This window comes from Leucopleurus acutus, assembly GCF_964270905.1.
Source record: "Leucopleurus acutus genome assembly, chromosome: 12".
NCBI lineage: Eukaryota > Metazoa > Chordata > Mammalia > Artiodactyla > Delphinidae > Leucopleurus > Leucopleurus acutus.
The window spans coordinates 48,278,323-48,290,791 of record NC_139154.1 but is presented as its reverse complement, the minus strand read 5'-3'; positions in this window follow the sequence as shown (position 1 = coordinate 48,290,791).

Here is a 12,469-nt window from a genome sequence, read left to right as displayed (position 1 = left end):
CTAATAGAATAAAAGAAATATGATATATCACTCCCATACCGTTAAAGCAAAAAATCAAATGGAACAAAAAAACGCTGATTATTCCAAGCATAGGTGGAGGGGGGGAGGGGATTTTTCTAAATAAAAATGCTGAATAACGTGGTGAAAATAAGTCCAAGAGTATCACTCATCTCAATATTTATGAATATATGGAAGGAAAACAAAGTCATAGATTTATACATTTGGCAATAAGGAAAGAAATCCAGCTTTCGCTATTATAAAAGATATACTTAAAAGGGAACAGCATGGAGCTTCCCCGGTGGCGCAGTGGTTGAGAGTCCGCCTGCCGATGCAGGGGACACGGGTTCGTGCCCCGGTCTGGGAAGATCCCACATGCCGTGGAGCGGACGGGCCCGTGAGCCATAGCCGCTGAGCCTGCGCGTCCGGAGCCTGTGCTCTGCAACAGGAAAGGCCACAACAGTGAGAGGCCCGTGTACCGCAAAACAACAACAACAACAACAACAAAAAAGGTCTCTCAAGGCTAGGAAAGCCACATCAAGGGCTTGCCATCAGATTCTGCCAGAGATATCTATAGATGTGGGTAGATTCCTTTCTTCTCAAGGTCCCGAAATATCTTGAAATTCCTGCAACCAGCAGGAGGTGGTCTTCATATTCACCTGATAAGGCTTTTGGGAACCTAAGAATTTCTAGTTTCTGGAAGGAGCAGGTGGAGAAAAGATAAATGTTTCAATTCTACTTACAAAGTTATAATTCATTAAATTTCTGTAAGTCATACTTAGCTTGAGGGGAAGGGTTTCTTTATATCTGGAAAACACAGATTAAAAACCAGCGATATTTCAGGCACCCCTCCCCTTGCCAAATTACAACCATATCCATCAGTTCACTCAGTCCTACGTGACTAATTCTGGATCTTAATCTTCTGTTGACAGTTTTATGAAGCCATCAGGTTTTCCATTAAAATTCTCTAATTTCTTACCCAGTTCAGTGGAAACTATTTTTGAGTAGAAACACAATAAAACATAATTATTCCTAAAGAGTTCACCTAAAAACCTCTTATCTCACTTACATTTAACTTAAAAATTTCATCATATCAAGTTATTTTTCTTGCAGACAAATTTTGTAACAGGAATAATAAGATCTTATTTGACTTCTAGTAAACTTAGGTACAATAAAAGTATTATACTTAATGTTGATGACTCTAAAGACATGTCTGTATTAATTAAACCAACAAACTTAAACTTGTTTTCATTCATTAAAAATTAATCCTAAGTCATGTGATCCTGAAATTCATTTGGGTTAGTTTCATTTATGTTTCAGAGTATTTATATAAGCACCTAATTTCCTTTAGGTCGATTATATACAGATCTTTTACAAACTAATTTTGACAATACTGATGCCAAAATATTGGCTCCCTGTACACTGATGCTGAAATGAGATACGGAGACATGGTTTTGGAAGAGAAAGAAAGGGTGGCTTAACATAGCAGGCTAGCGCCTCAGGAACTGTGCACTCCTTGGGGAATAGGGAGAGGTCTTATAGTCAGGGCTCTCAGCTGACTGAGGAATTAAAACAGCTGGTTTTAATTCCTCAAAGAATTGGGTGGTCACCTCAAGGATATCAAAGGACTGATGTACCAGTATTTACTTAACGGTTGTAGTGGGGCTCCTCCGAAGGGCCACTGCAGTCACGAGGATTGATCCTCAGATACTTCTGCTGGGTTCTCAGTCACCTGAGGACCCCTTGTGGCCAGAGAAGCAAATGTCCCTTGTTCTTAGGAGATGAATAATTGTCTCTCATTTCACTAGCAAATGGTTTGTTCGGATCATACACTGACCTTTTTTTTTCAACTTAAGCCAAATTTAACAAAAACCCAGCCACCTGTATTTTTCCTAAGCCTATGGCCCAGATTCCCCTAGGTCCCTACTTAGGACATGTACTGGTACCCCTTAAGACTCCAAGTCTTAAGTAAAAACAGCTTGAATAACATTTTTAGGATGATCACTTAAAAACAATGAGATCCAGATATGAGGAGAGTTCACCAGAACACCTGAGGAGTACTGAGAGGCTAGTGGGGCTCAATGGGCCTGTGCTGGTACTGAGTGCCAGTTCGGTGTAGATTCTAGGTGTCCTCTGGTGGGTATCACTGATATCCTGCCCACTATGCCATGCTAATGTCAACCAAAAAAAGTAATCAATAGTTGATCTAAGAAAGAAATGGAAGAATTTTATTCAAGCCAGTGTGAGGATTATAATCTGGGAGATGGTCTTTCAGAAAGCTCTAAGGGCTGCTCCACCCGTTAGAGGTCTAAGCACAATTATATAAGTTTTTTGTTTTTTGTTTTGTTGCAGTACGCGGGCCTCTCACTGTTGTGGCCTCTCCCGTTGCGGAGCACAGGCTCTGGACGCGCAGGCTCAGCGGCCATGGCTCACGGGCCCAGCCGCTCCGCGGCATGTGGGATCCTCCCGGACCGGGGCACGAACCCGTGTCCCCTGCATCGGCAGGCGGACTCTCAACCACTGCGCCACCAGGGAAGCCCCTATATAAGTTTTTGAAACAGTTTACACAATCCAGATCTGCACACACAAAGGGAGTATTGGGTCATTGTGACCCATTGGTTGTGCTGAAAACCAGGTTTTCTCCTGGACTTTAACAGTTACACCCACTCTTTTTTTTCTTTTTTTCTTTTTTGGCCATGCCCTGTGGTTTGTGCGGTCTTAGTTCCCCAATCAGGGATTGAACCTGGGCCGCCTGTAGTGGAAGCGAGGAGTCCTAACCACTAGACCGCCAGGGAATTCCCAACAGCCACTTTCAATGCTGGGGCTGGCATTGCCCTCAATGACTGCTTTGTCAAGTTCATTTCCTGGTATGACAATGAATTTGCCTATAGCAACAGGGTGATCGACCTTATGGTCCACATGGCATCCAAGGAGTGAAAGTCCCCTGGACCACCAGTGGAGAGAGAACAAGAGGCAGAGAGAGGGTCTCAGCTGCTGGGGAGTCCTTGCCCCAGTCCTATCCCCCAACACAATGTGAATCTCCTGTTCATGCCACAGTTTCCATCCCAGACTCCCTGAAGGAGGGGAGGGGCTCAGGGAGATCTACCTTGTCATGTACCATCAATAAAAAGAAAGTCCTGGTTTATGCAGCCCAGGGTTTTCGTGTATGTGCGTGTGCGTATGCGTGTGCGTGTGTGTGTGTGTGTGTTGGAGGGTTGGGGGAGTGGGTTGGGCAGGGGGAGATCCAAGATCATAGTTTTATAATATTACAGAACAAAATCCAAAATTTCAGGGTCAGCTGGCATGGTCAGATGAAGAGTGACAGATTTGTTAAAAATAATATGTGTGTAGGGCATGTTACCACATGTAATTTACATTTGTGTGAGCCAAAGTCTGAAAAGCCACCACCAGCTTTGCTGTGCATCTAAAGAAAAGGAAACACCAGCCCAGATGCTCCTGAGACCCTGGAGTTTTCTGTGTGGAAGACTTGAGTATCGCTGCCTTTTCAAAGACCACTTGGGATTGAAGATCAAGGTGCCATAGAAATGATGAGTGAACAGGAATGTTTCCCATGGGAGTCAGTGCCCATTCAACACGATTTTTATGCTTTTATGTAAGGGGATGATTATGATGTCAGGAATGAAAAGGCATTTCTGGGTCCTGATTATAGTGACTATTGGGAGGCTGCTCAAAGACAAACATGGGCCCCCAACTCCTCTGCAAGTCACCAGCTTAACACTGTTAGCAGCTGCCCGGCTCCCCCAGCCCTGTGTAAAACCATTGGTTTGTCAGACCCCTGTGAACTCTGGCCTACAGCCCAGGCAGCTCAGAAATTCCGGCTGTCAGACTGGAAACAGTGTGACAACCTTTTTAAAGTGTCCCTTCTGGGAGACAAAAATCCAATGGCTTGCCTGAAGATACTTACTGGGATCATGTCTGATAAACACCTAAGTTTTCTGAGGTTGGCCAGAAATAAACTTCATATGTATATATATTTTTTGGTGAAAAAATAATATCATTTTCCTAGACTATATGTTGGCGACTTGATTAAAGGAGAGCTTGGGTAAACATGAAAGATTGAATATGTTTTATCCTTTCCTTCCTAAATCCCCACTATAATAACAGTAAAGAAGTAAAAAGACCATAAACCCATAGGGTTAAAGAGAAAGGAGAAATGATGACAGGAGTTAAGAGACGTCAACACGATATTGGAAAATGAAAGCAGATGGAAGATTGATAACTGATTTAGAAGAATGGAGAGACTTGAACAGATGGGAGCTGGTGAAAGGGGTGCAGCAGATAGAGGGGGCCAGTGGAGGGCACCAATAAAGAGAAAGCCAGTTGGCTCAGCAGAACACAGGAAAGTGTAAGGAATCAAAGGCGCAACCACTGATCTGTTCCTCATCTCTCTATTTTTGCCTTTTCCAGGGTTTTCTTAAATGGAATTATGTAGTCTTTGGAACCTCGCTTCTTTCATTTAACATAATATATTTAAAAGTCATCTGTGTTGTACTATCAATACTTTTTTCCTTTTAATTGCTAACTAGCGATCCATTTTATAAATGTGCCACAATGTGTTGGATTGGTTCCAGGTTCTGCTATAAACATTTGTGCAGTGGTTCTCAGTTTTTCTGTCAACATAGGTTTTCATTTCACTTGGGTAAATACCTAGAAGTGACGTTCTGGGTCCTGGTAAATCCTCTGAATAACGCTGATTACTTTGTTGTCGTTTTAACAAGCAACCAATCCAGCAAGTTTCAGACTGCAAGTTCTGGTTCACCTTCTTTGGGAGGTAGTTCCCGCATCAGTTCAGTTTTCAAAGACTTCGCTGTACTGTTTGGATCTGCCCTTTCATGTCTCACTCTGGAGTTGGTCTGGGACTTGGGTGTTGATTTATCGATATATTTATGTTGTAGTTTCATACCTAAAGCTTTGTGTGCTTCTTTGGGTGTGTCTTGCACATGAACAGCCTGGGGTGAGCCTCAGACTTGTGTCAGTTTATAGACAAAATCAGAGATACCCTTCTCCAGCTCTCTCTTATGAGGGATTTCCGTATCACAAATCAATTGATCGTGTGGCTTCTCTTGCCCTGTCATAGTTTATTGTGAAGGATGACAAATTCTGCTGCTATAAATGTTTAGTGACAGCATTTCACTTTAATCTTCACCCCGTGCTCTGCCTCTCAGGTCATCCATAACCACTGTGTTCACACATTTCGCACGAAATAAACTCACTGTCATTCTGTGTTGTCAGGAGGACTCCCATCAACAGAATGTTTGGGAAACGTGTTGTAACATCTTATACAAGGGCTGCCGAACAACCATTGCACCATATGATTTTTTCTGGCACTTTAGAGACTCTTCAATGACCCTTTAGATGTAAAAAAAAAATTATCTGCCAATAAGTTTTTCTCTAAAATAGGAAGTCATGACAGGATACAGACACACAAAATATTTTTGCAGTTGGACATATAGGACTCAGTAGCCATAAGGGTGCATTTCAAAACTTTTGGATACTTTTTAAAAAAAAGTTTCTCTCTTTATCATAAATAATAATTTGCCTTTTGTCGTATCTAATGCTGCTCTGTTTCATGACTATCTTTGCTTGGTTCAGCTTCCCAAACTGAGCAGTGTAAAAGCACAGGGTCTGTTAAGGTGTCAAAACTGATCTTTGGTGCCGTATCCAACATTCAAATAAGAATCCTTGTACCTTGATCACATTCTTACCACCTTTAATTTCATACTTCTGCGACTTGGGGCAACAGAAATAAATATGAAAGTGTTTCCCTGTCTAGAGTTTGTCTGTGAGTCCCCTTCAAACAAATACATCACAAGAAAATAAAACTACAGACCAGGACTTCCCTGGGGGTCCAGTGGTTAAGACTCCACGCTTCCACTACAGCGGGTGCAGGTTCGATCCCTGGTCAGGGAACTAAAATCCCACAGCCTGTGTGGTGTGGCCAAAAAGATAAAACAAAAAACAAACCAACCAAAATACAGACCAGCCATAAGGACAGTCATTTTTCTCACAAAGCAAGATGTCTGGGGGCTAGGTGGTCCATAGCAAAGTGTCTGGGGGCTTGATAAGGTCATTGCAGATCCCAATAGACCAACAAGTCCATCTTTCTGCCTTGCCATCCTCAGCATGTTGGAGATGCTTCCACTTGGGGTTTCAAGATGGCTGCAGCAACTACAGACAATGCAGGAAGACATGATTTCATCCAGCAAAAAGGAAAATGCAGTGCTTCTTCCCATGCATCTCTTTATACTAGAATAGACAAAAAACTTCTTAACACACCATTCTAAGACAACAAATATGCTATATTAGTGATTATATCAATAATTCTTTGGCAAAAGGAAGAAGAAGCCAGCAAAATAAAACTAAAAAACTTTCTGGCAAACAGCAAAATCCAGAAACTTAAGTAGCTGAGGTACAGATCCAACACTGACTGATATTTTACAAGATAACTCATTAGCAAGTCTAGGAGATTGATAGTTGCACTCTATAAGGGATAAGATGAAATTTTTGGATGCCTAATGTCTACAAGAAAGTTCTTATCAGTAACAGTGAAAGACATTTTTATGATTACACAAAAAGAACAAGAAGAAAGAAGATATTGAACAGGTAAACAGGTAAAAATTTCACAACAGAATCTCTTTCCTGAAGTAGGTCTGCACAGTTCACCCTGGCTAGATATATAGTCAACATAACTTCTGGGGTGATGAAGTGGTCTGTACTTTCTGTAGGACTGCACAGTGATTAATGCTGGGAGCATATAAATGGTATCATACAATATGTGGCCTCTGTGTCTGCCTTCTTTCACTTTGTATCATGTTTTCAAGGTTCGTTTGTGTTGTAGCATGTACCAATACTTCATTCTTTTTTATTGACAAATAACATTCTATTGTGTAGATATACCACATTGTGTTTATCCATTCGTCATTTGATGGACATATGGGTCGTTTCCACTTCGGGGCTATTTTGAATAGGGCTGCTATGGATGTTCATTCATAAGTTTTTTATTTTTTGCGGTACGCGGGCCTCTCACTGTTGTGGCCTCTCCCGTTGCGGAGCACAGGCTCCGGACGCGCAGGCTCAGCGGCCATGGCTCACGGGCCCAGCCGCTCCGTGGCATGTGGGATCTTCCTGGACCGGGGCACGAACCCACGTCCCCTGCATCGGCAGGCAGACTCTCAACCACTGCGCCACCAGGGAAGCCCCATAAGTTTTTATTTAAACACATGTTTCTAATTCTTTTGGGTACATACCAGGGAGTGGAATTGTTGGGTTATATTGTAATTCTGTTTAACTTTTTGAGGAACCACCAAACTGTTTTTCACAGTGACTGCACCATTTTACATTCCCACCAGCAATATACAAGTGTTCCCTACTTCCTCATTAACGTTTGTTATTTTCTGTTTTGTCTTTTTTTCTAATTATGGCCAGCCTAAGTAGGTGTGCAGTGGTATTGATTTGCATTTCCCTAATGACTAATGGTGTTAGTTGGGTATTTGGTTTGAACACTTTCTTTCTAGCAACTAAATCACCCAATGAATGCCAGTGCTTCTGGTGAAGGTGGTAATTGAAGCAGATAAGTGTTTAGATGGTGCTCTGGTAAAAATTTGAGTCTGTACATAGCCAAGTCATGGAGCCAGTGCAGAGTATGCAAATCGATTAACATATGCCTGATGATGCTCTTGCCTGTCATCATGAATGTCATTTCAGGCCGTTATGACCATCTCTGAATGGTACAGGACTTAAGTACAACTCAGGATCCACACAGCATGCTTATAATAATGCCCTAACTCCCTCTGAAGATGAAACACATTTGTTTGTGTTCCTTAAGCCAATGCATAGAAAAATTTCACTGAGACACTCTTTGGACCACTGTTCTTTGTTTCTCTTTTTAAAAATTAAATAATACATTCATATAGTTCAAAAGCCAAACAACCTAAAAAGGAGTAGCCTTAAAAGACTCACTCTCACCTTATTCCCCATCCACTTCAATTCCCCCTCCAACAAGTAACTGCTTTTCATTGTTTTGTGTGTGTGTGTGTGTGTGTGTGTGTTTCCTTATGCAAATACAAACAAATCATATGTATTCTGGGAGAGTAAAATACATGCTGTTTTGTATTTTTCTTTGTCTTCATTTATTTCTATCTCAAAGATCTTTTCACACTAATGTTACAGAAATATATGAGATCTGCTTTTCCATAGAGCATGTTGTCAAACTTTTGGATTTTTATTAGTATGATGGTTGAAAATGGTATTTCATTGTCGTTTCAATCTTTATTTCTCTTTATTATTAATGAGTGTGTCTATCTCTTTGTATGTTAAAGGGCATTTGATTCGCTTTCCTGAGATCTGTCTGTTCATATTCTTTCTCCATTTTTCTGTTGGGTTGTTGGTCTTTTTCTTAATAATTTCTAGGAGCTTTTTGAATATGACTGATGTTATCACTATGTCTATGACCTGAACTGTAAATGCTCTTTGTCAAGTTTGTCATTTGCCTTCTAACTTTACCTATAGTGACTTTTGCCTTGCTAATTTTCTCCATGCTACTTTTATATTTATAAGGAGAACAGAGGAGGAGGAGCCAGGAAGAAGACTGAGAAGGAACAGCTGGTTAAAGAATCTGGAGAAGAAAAGTATTTCAAGAAGGACAGAGTTGTCTAAAGGGTCCAATGATGCAAAACAAAACAGAAACTAAGACAAGGCCATAGAAATGAACATCAAATTCGGCAGAAGGGGGGCAGTTTTAATGGTGGAGATAAACACCTTGTTGGAGCAAGTGAGTGAGGAAAGGTGATGGAGAGAACTTTGAAAAAGTGTTGCTCTGTGGTGGGGCAGAGAAATGTGGTGGCAGATGGAGAAACAGGGTCAAGGAAGGGTTTTTTAGTGGGAGATGCTATGCTAGAGAATATCTGTAGGCTGATAAAAGTGGGAGAAACTATCTAGTGGTAAGAAAAAAGCCAAGGATGCAGAAGGAGGCAGAGGGAATACTTTTAAGAGTGAGGCCCTTCAGAAGGGCAAGAGCCGGTGGGATTCAGGCCCACACAGAGGAGAAGCTTCATCCATTGTGAGCGTGGACACAGCTGGGGAAGTGGTAGGTGTGGTTGATGGTATGCTGATGGAGGAGTTCCTGCCTGCCTGCTCTTGTTTTCTCATGAAGTATGTGATGAAGACAAGCTGAGAGGACTCTAGTGGAAAAAAAGAAGTGGGAAATCAATGTGTTAGAATGTGGGAAAGGAAACATACGAGGGAAGGTTGCTGCAATGTTGAGTCCCATTTGAGATTTATGGTGAAAATGTCAAGGGAAGCCAGGGGCCACAGTTGTGGTTTCATCTCCAGCCCGTGCTCAGGCCAGGATTGGGAAGATAGTATCAGGTCAGGAAGCTGTGGAGCAAAAACAATGGAGGGGGAGGGGCAAGTGAGAAGGGTAACAGCAAGGGAGCGATTATGATAATGAACGTGGAACTGGAGATGAATGAAGAGGAAGTAAGGATATGGGGGAAGATGGTTAGTAAAACAGAAGGTGTTAAAACAATCAGAGGCCTCAATAAGATAGAAGAAATATGGGACCGCAAGCACTAGCCTGGGTGAGATGGAAGGATGGGAAATAGGGATCAAAATATCAAATCAGAATGCTTGAAACAGAGATTTGGGAGATGGTGCAGTTATTGGTGAAAGGGTATGACCGTAGGAGTGAGTGGCTGCAGTGAGGGAACAGGAACTTGCCTTTGAGCAGGTCAGGAGCTGAGTTCCCAAGAGGTTGGATAACGCCTCTGGGCAGAACCAAAGGATTGAATCTAGAATGTATACAATAGGGAAATCTTCTGAGAAATTCTGGCTGAAAGTGTAGATAAAAATAGATTGTTGAATAAGCAGCTTGTGTTCTGTTTTATTTAGACACAGATTTAAATGGTGGGAACTAGGGAGATGTGTACTTAAGTGGGTTAGGAAATTGTATACCATGAGGTTATTTGTTTTTGGGGGGATGGAGGGTGGAGTGGCTTTATAATAATTCATAACAGTTGGTACAAGCCTGCTAGGGGAAGAACGCTGAAAGATCACGGCCCGTCAAGGTCTCAACTCACATTATTTTTCTCACAAATTACACAACCTTCTTGTTCATTTGCTGGGCAAGCTCTGCACACGTGTTTACAATCTGGTTAAAGAATCAGCCTTTACAGTGACGTTATTAAACACAAACATACACAGTGGTGGCCATGGTAACAGCAGGGAGCCTCTGGAGTTGGATGCTCTCAAATCCAGTTTCCTCAGCAACATCTGAGGAGGGTTGTGAGCCTTTAGGAAAGAGGCCATTTTCCCATGCACATGCACAGGAGAAAAAAACACGCAGCCAGAGAATGTTCATAAGGGTTGGTGTGACCTTCCTTGTCCTCCTGGCAGGCAGTCACAGCTGTAGACGCCCAAGATGCTCTCCTCTCCAGCTCTGAGGGATTTCTGTGACCATGTCAAGATGCCATTGACAATCAACCAAGCGAGGCTGGGAGGATCTGTGAACCTTGTCGCAGCCCTTAGGTTCCCTGTTTGAAAGAGGAGTGATGTTCAATGCATTCTTGGTCAGGAGGCAGGTCAGGAATGAAACCTGCCAAAAAGAATTGATACGGCTGTAATATCATTCAGGGTCTGGTCAGGAACATAAAAACCGTACCAGTTATTTTTAACAGAGGGAATTTATTATAAGGACTGCAAAGGCCAAAGGAAAGGGCCCAGGAAACATAGACGGGGCAACAGAAGGAAGCCCCTGGATGGGTAGTGGTGAAAAAAGGCAACAGGAATCCAGAAGCTTGGAAGAGGTGCAACTCAGGCCTCAGAGGAAGGAGTACTGGACAGTTGGTGCAGGTATCTTTGATGCACACAGTAAGATTGGTTCTGAGACGGGGAAAAGCTGGAAACTTGAACTGCCCTAAAGAGCTGTTACTGGGCGCAAACCACAAGAAGCCAGTCCCTTCTCTCTCCTCCAGCCTTGCAGGTTTCCCCTACGGGTGGAGTCCAACAAGGTGCCAGCTGGTTTGCTGAAGTCCAGCCCCGAGCAGCCATAGGAAACAAAAACAAGTTTCCAGTTTGGGGGCTGTCACAGACAATGCTGCTATGGGCATTCTTGTGTATATCTTTTGATGCCATTTGTGCACTCATATTTGGGGGGTATATACCTAGGTGTGTACTTGCTGGATTTAATAGATACGGGTAGTAACCATTCTGGAGAATGTGTAGTGGTATCTCGGGATTTCTATTTGCATATTTCTAATTTCTATTGAAGCTGACCATCTTTGATCACTTGGATATCCTCTTTAGAAAGGTCTCCAGTCAGGATTCTAGCCCATTTATAAGTGGGTGGTCAGTCTTTTTCTTATCGTTCTATGGGGTTTTTAAGTATATTCCTGATATAAGCCCTTTGATTACATGTATTACAAATATTCTCTCCCAGTCTGTGAACTTGCCTTTTTTCACTCTCTCAACAGCATCTTGTGATAAATAGATGTTCCTAATTTTATGTAGTATAATGTATCAATTTTTTTCCTTTAGGGTTAGTGCTGTTTGTATCTTTTTAAAGCAATATCTCCTTATTCCAGGGTCATGAAGATACTCTCTTATATTCATTTTTTTCTATTTTCCATCTCTTTGTCCATATGAACTGAATTCTAGTGATTTTTTCAGACCTGTTTTCTAATTTGTTCTGTTTTCAGCAGTTTCTAATCATCTACTGGATTTCTAACTAAAATATTATATTTTTAATGCCTAAAAATTCTACATTTTCCCTCAATTCTGCCTGGTCATGTTTGACAGCCTCTTGCTCCTGTGTTGTCTTTTCAAAATACTCTTTATTTCTTTAAACATATTAAACATATTTAATGTATATTCTGTACCTAAAAATTACAGTATCTGCAGTCATTGCAAGTGTGATCCTATCACTCCCAAGTTCAATGTTTCCACTCTCATTGCTTATGGTAGCGTGTTTCCTTCTGATTTTTAGAACTGTTTGCTATGAGCTCAAGTCTGTCAGAATTTTAGCCACGGGAATCCTTCAATGCCTGATTTAAAGTATGTTCTTCCAGAGAAGAATTGTAATTTCTTGTGCTTAGAATCATTACTAAATTGAGATCACTTAAAATTTGGGGTGTTTTTGGACCCCCAAATTTTAAGAGCTTGGAAATATGTGGGAGACTCCCTCCCCCACCTTCCACCCCAAGCCAAGATCTATTGGGGCAAATATTCTCATCTCTCCTTTACTCACTGAGGATGTTGGCGTTTGGGGATCCCAAGTTTATTACAGAGTCTTTGATCCAACTTTGCATTTTGTATGGGCCCGGGCTTTTGGTCTCTTGTCCCCAGATCTGGCTTCTTAAAACCCTGGCCTTGGGCACCAGGAACCTGCAGATACCACCAGGGCTACACTGGCTTCAGTGCTAGCTTACCAATTTTTTTTGGCTGCATTGGGTCTTCG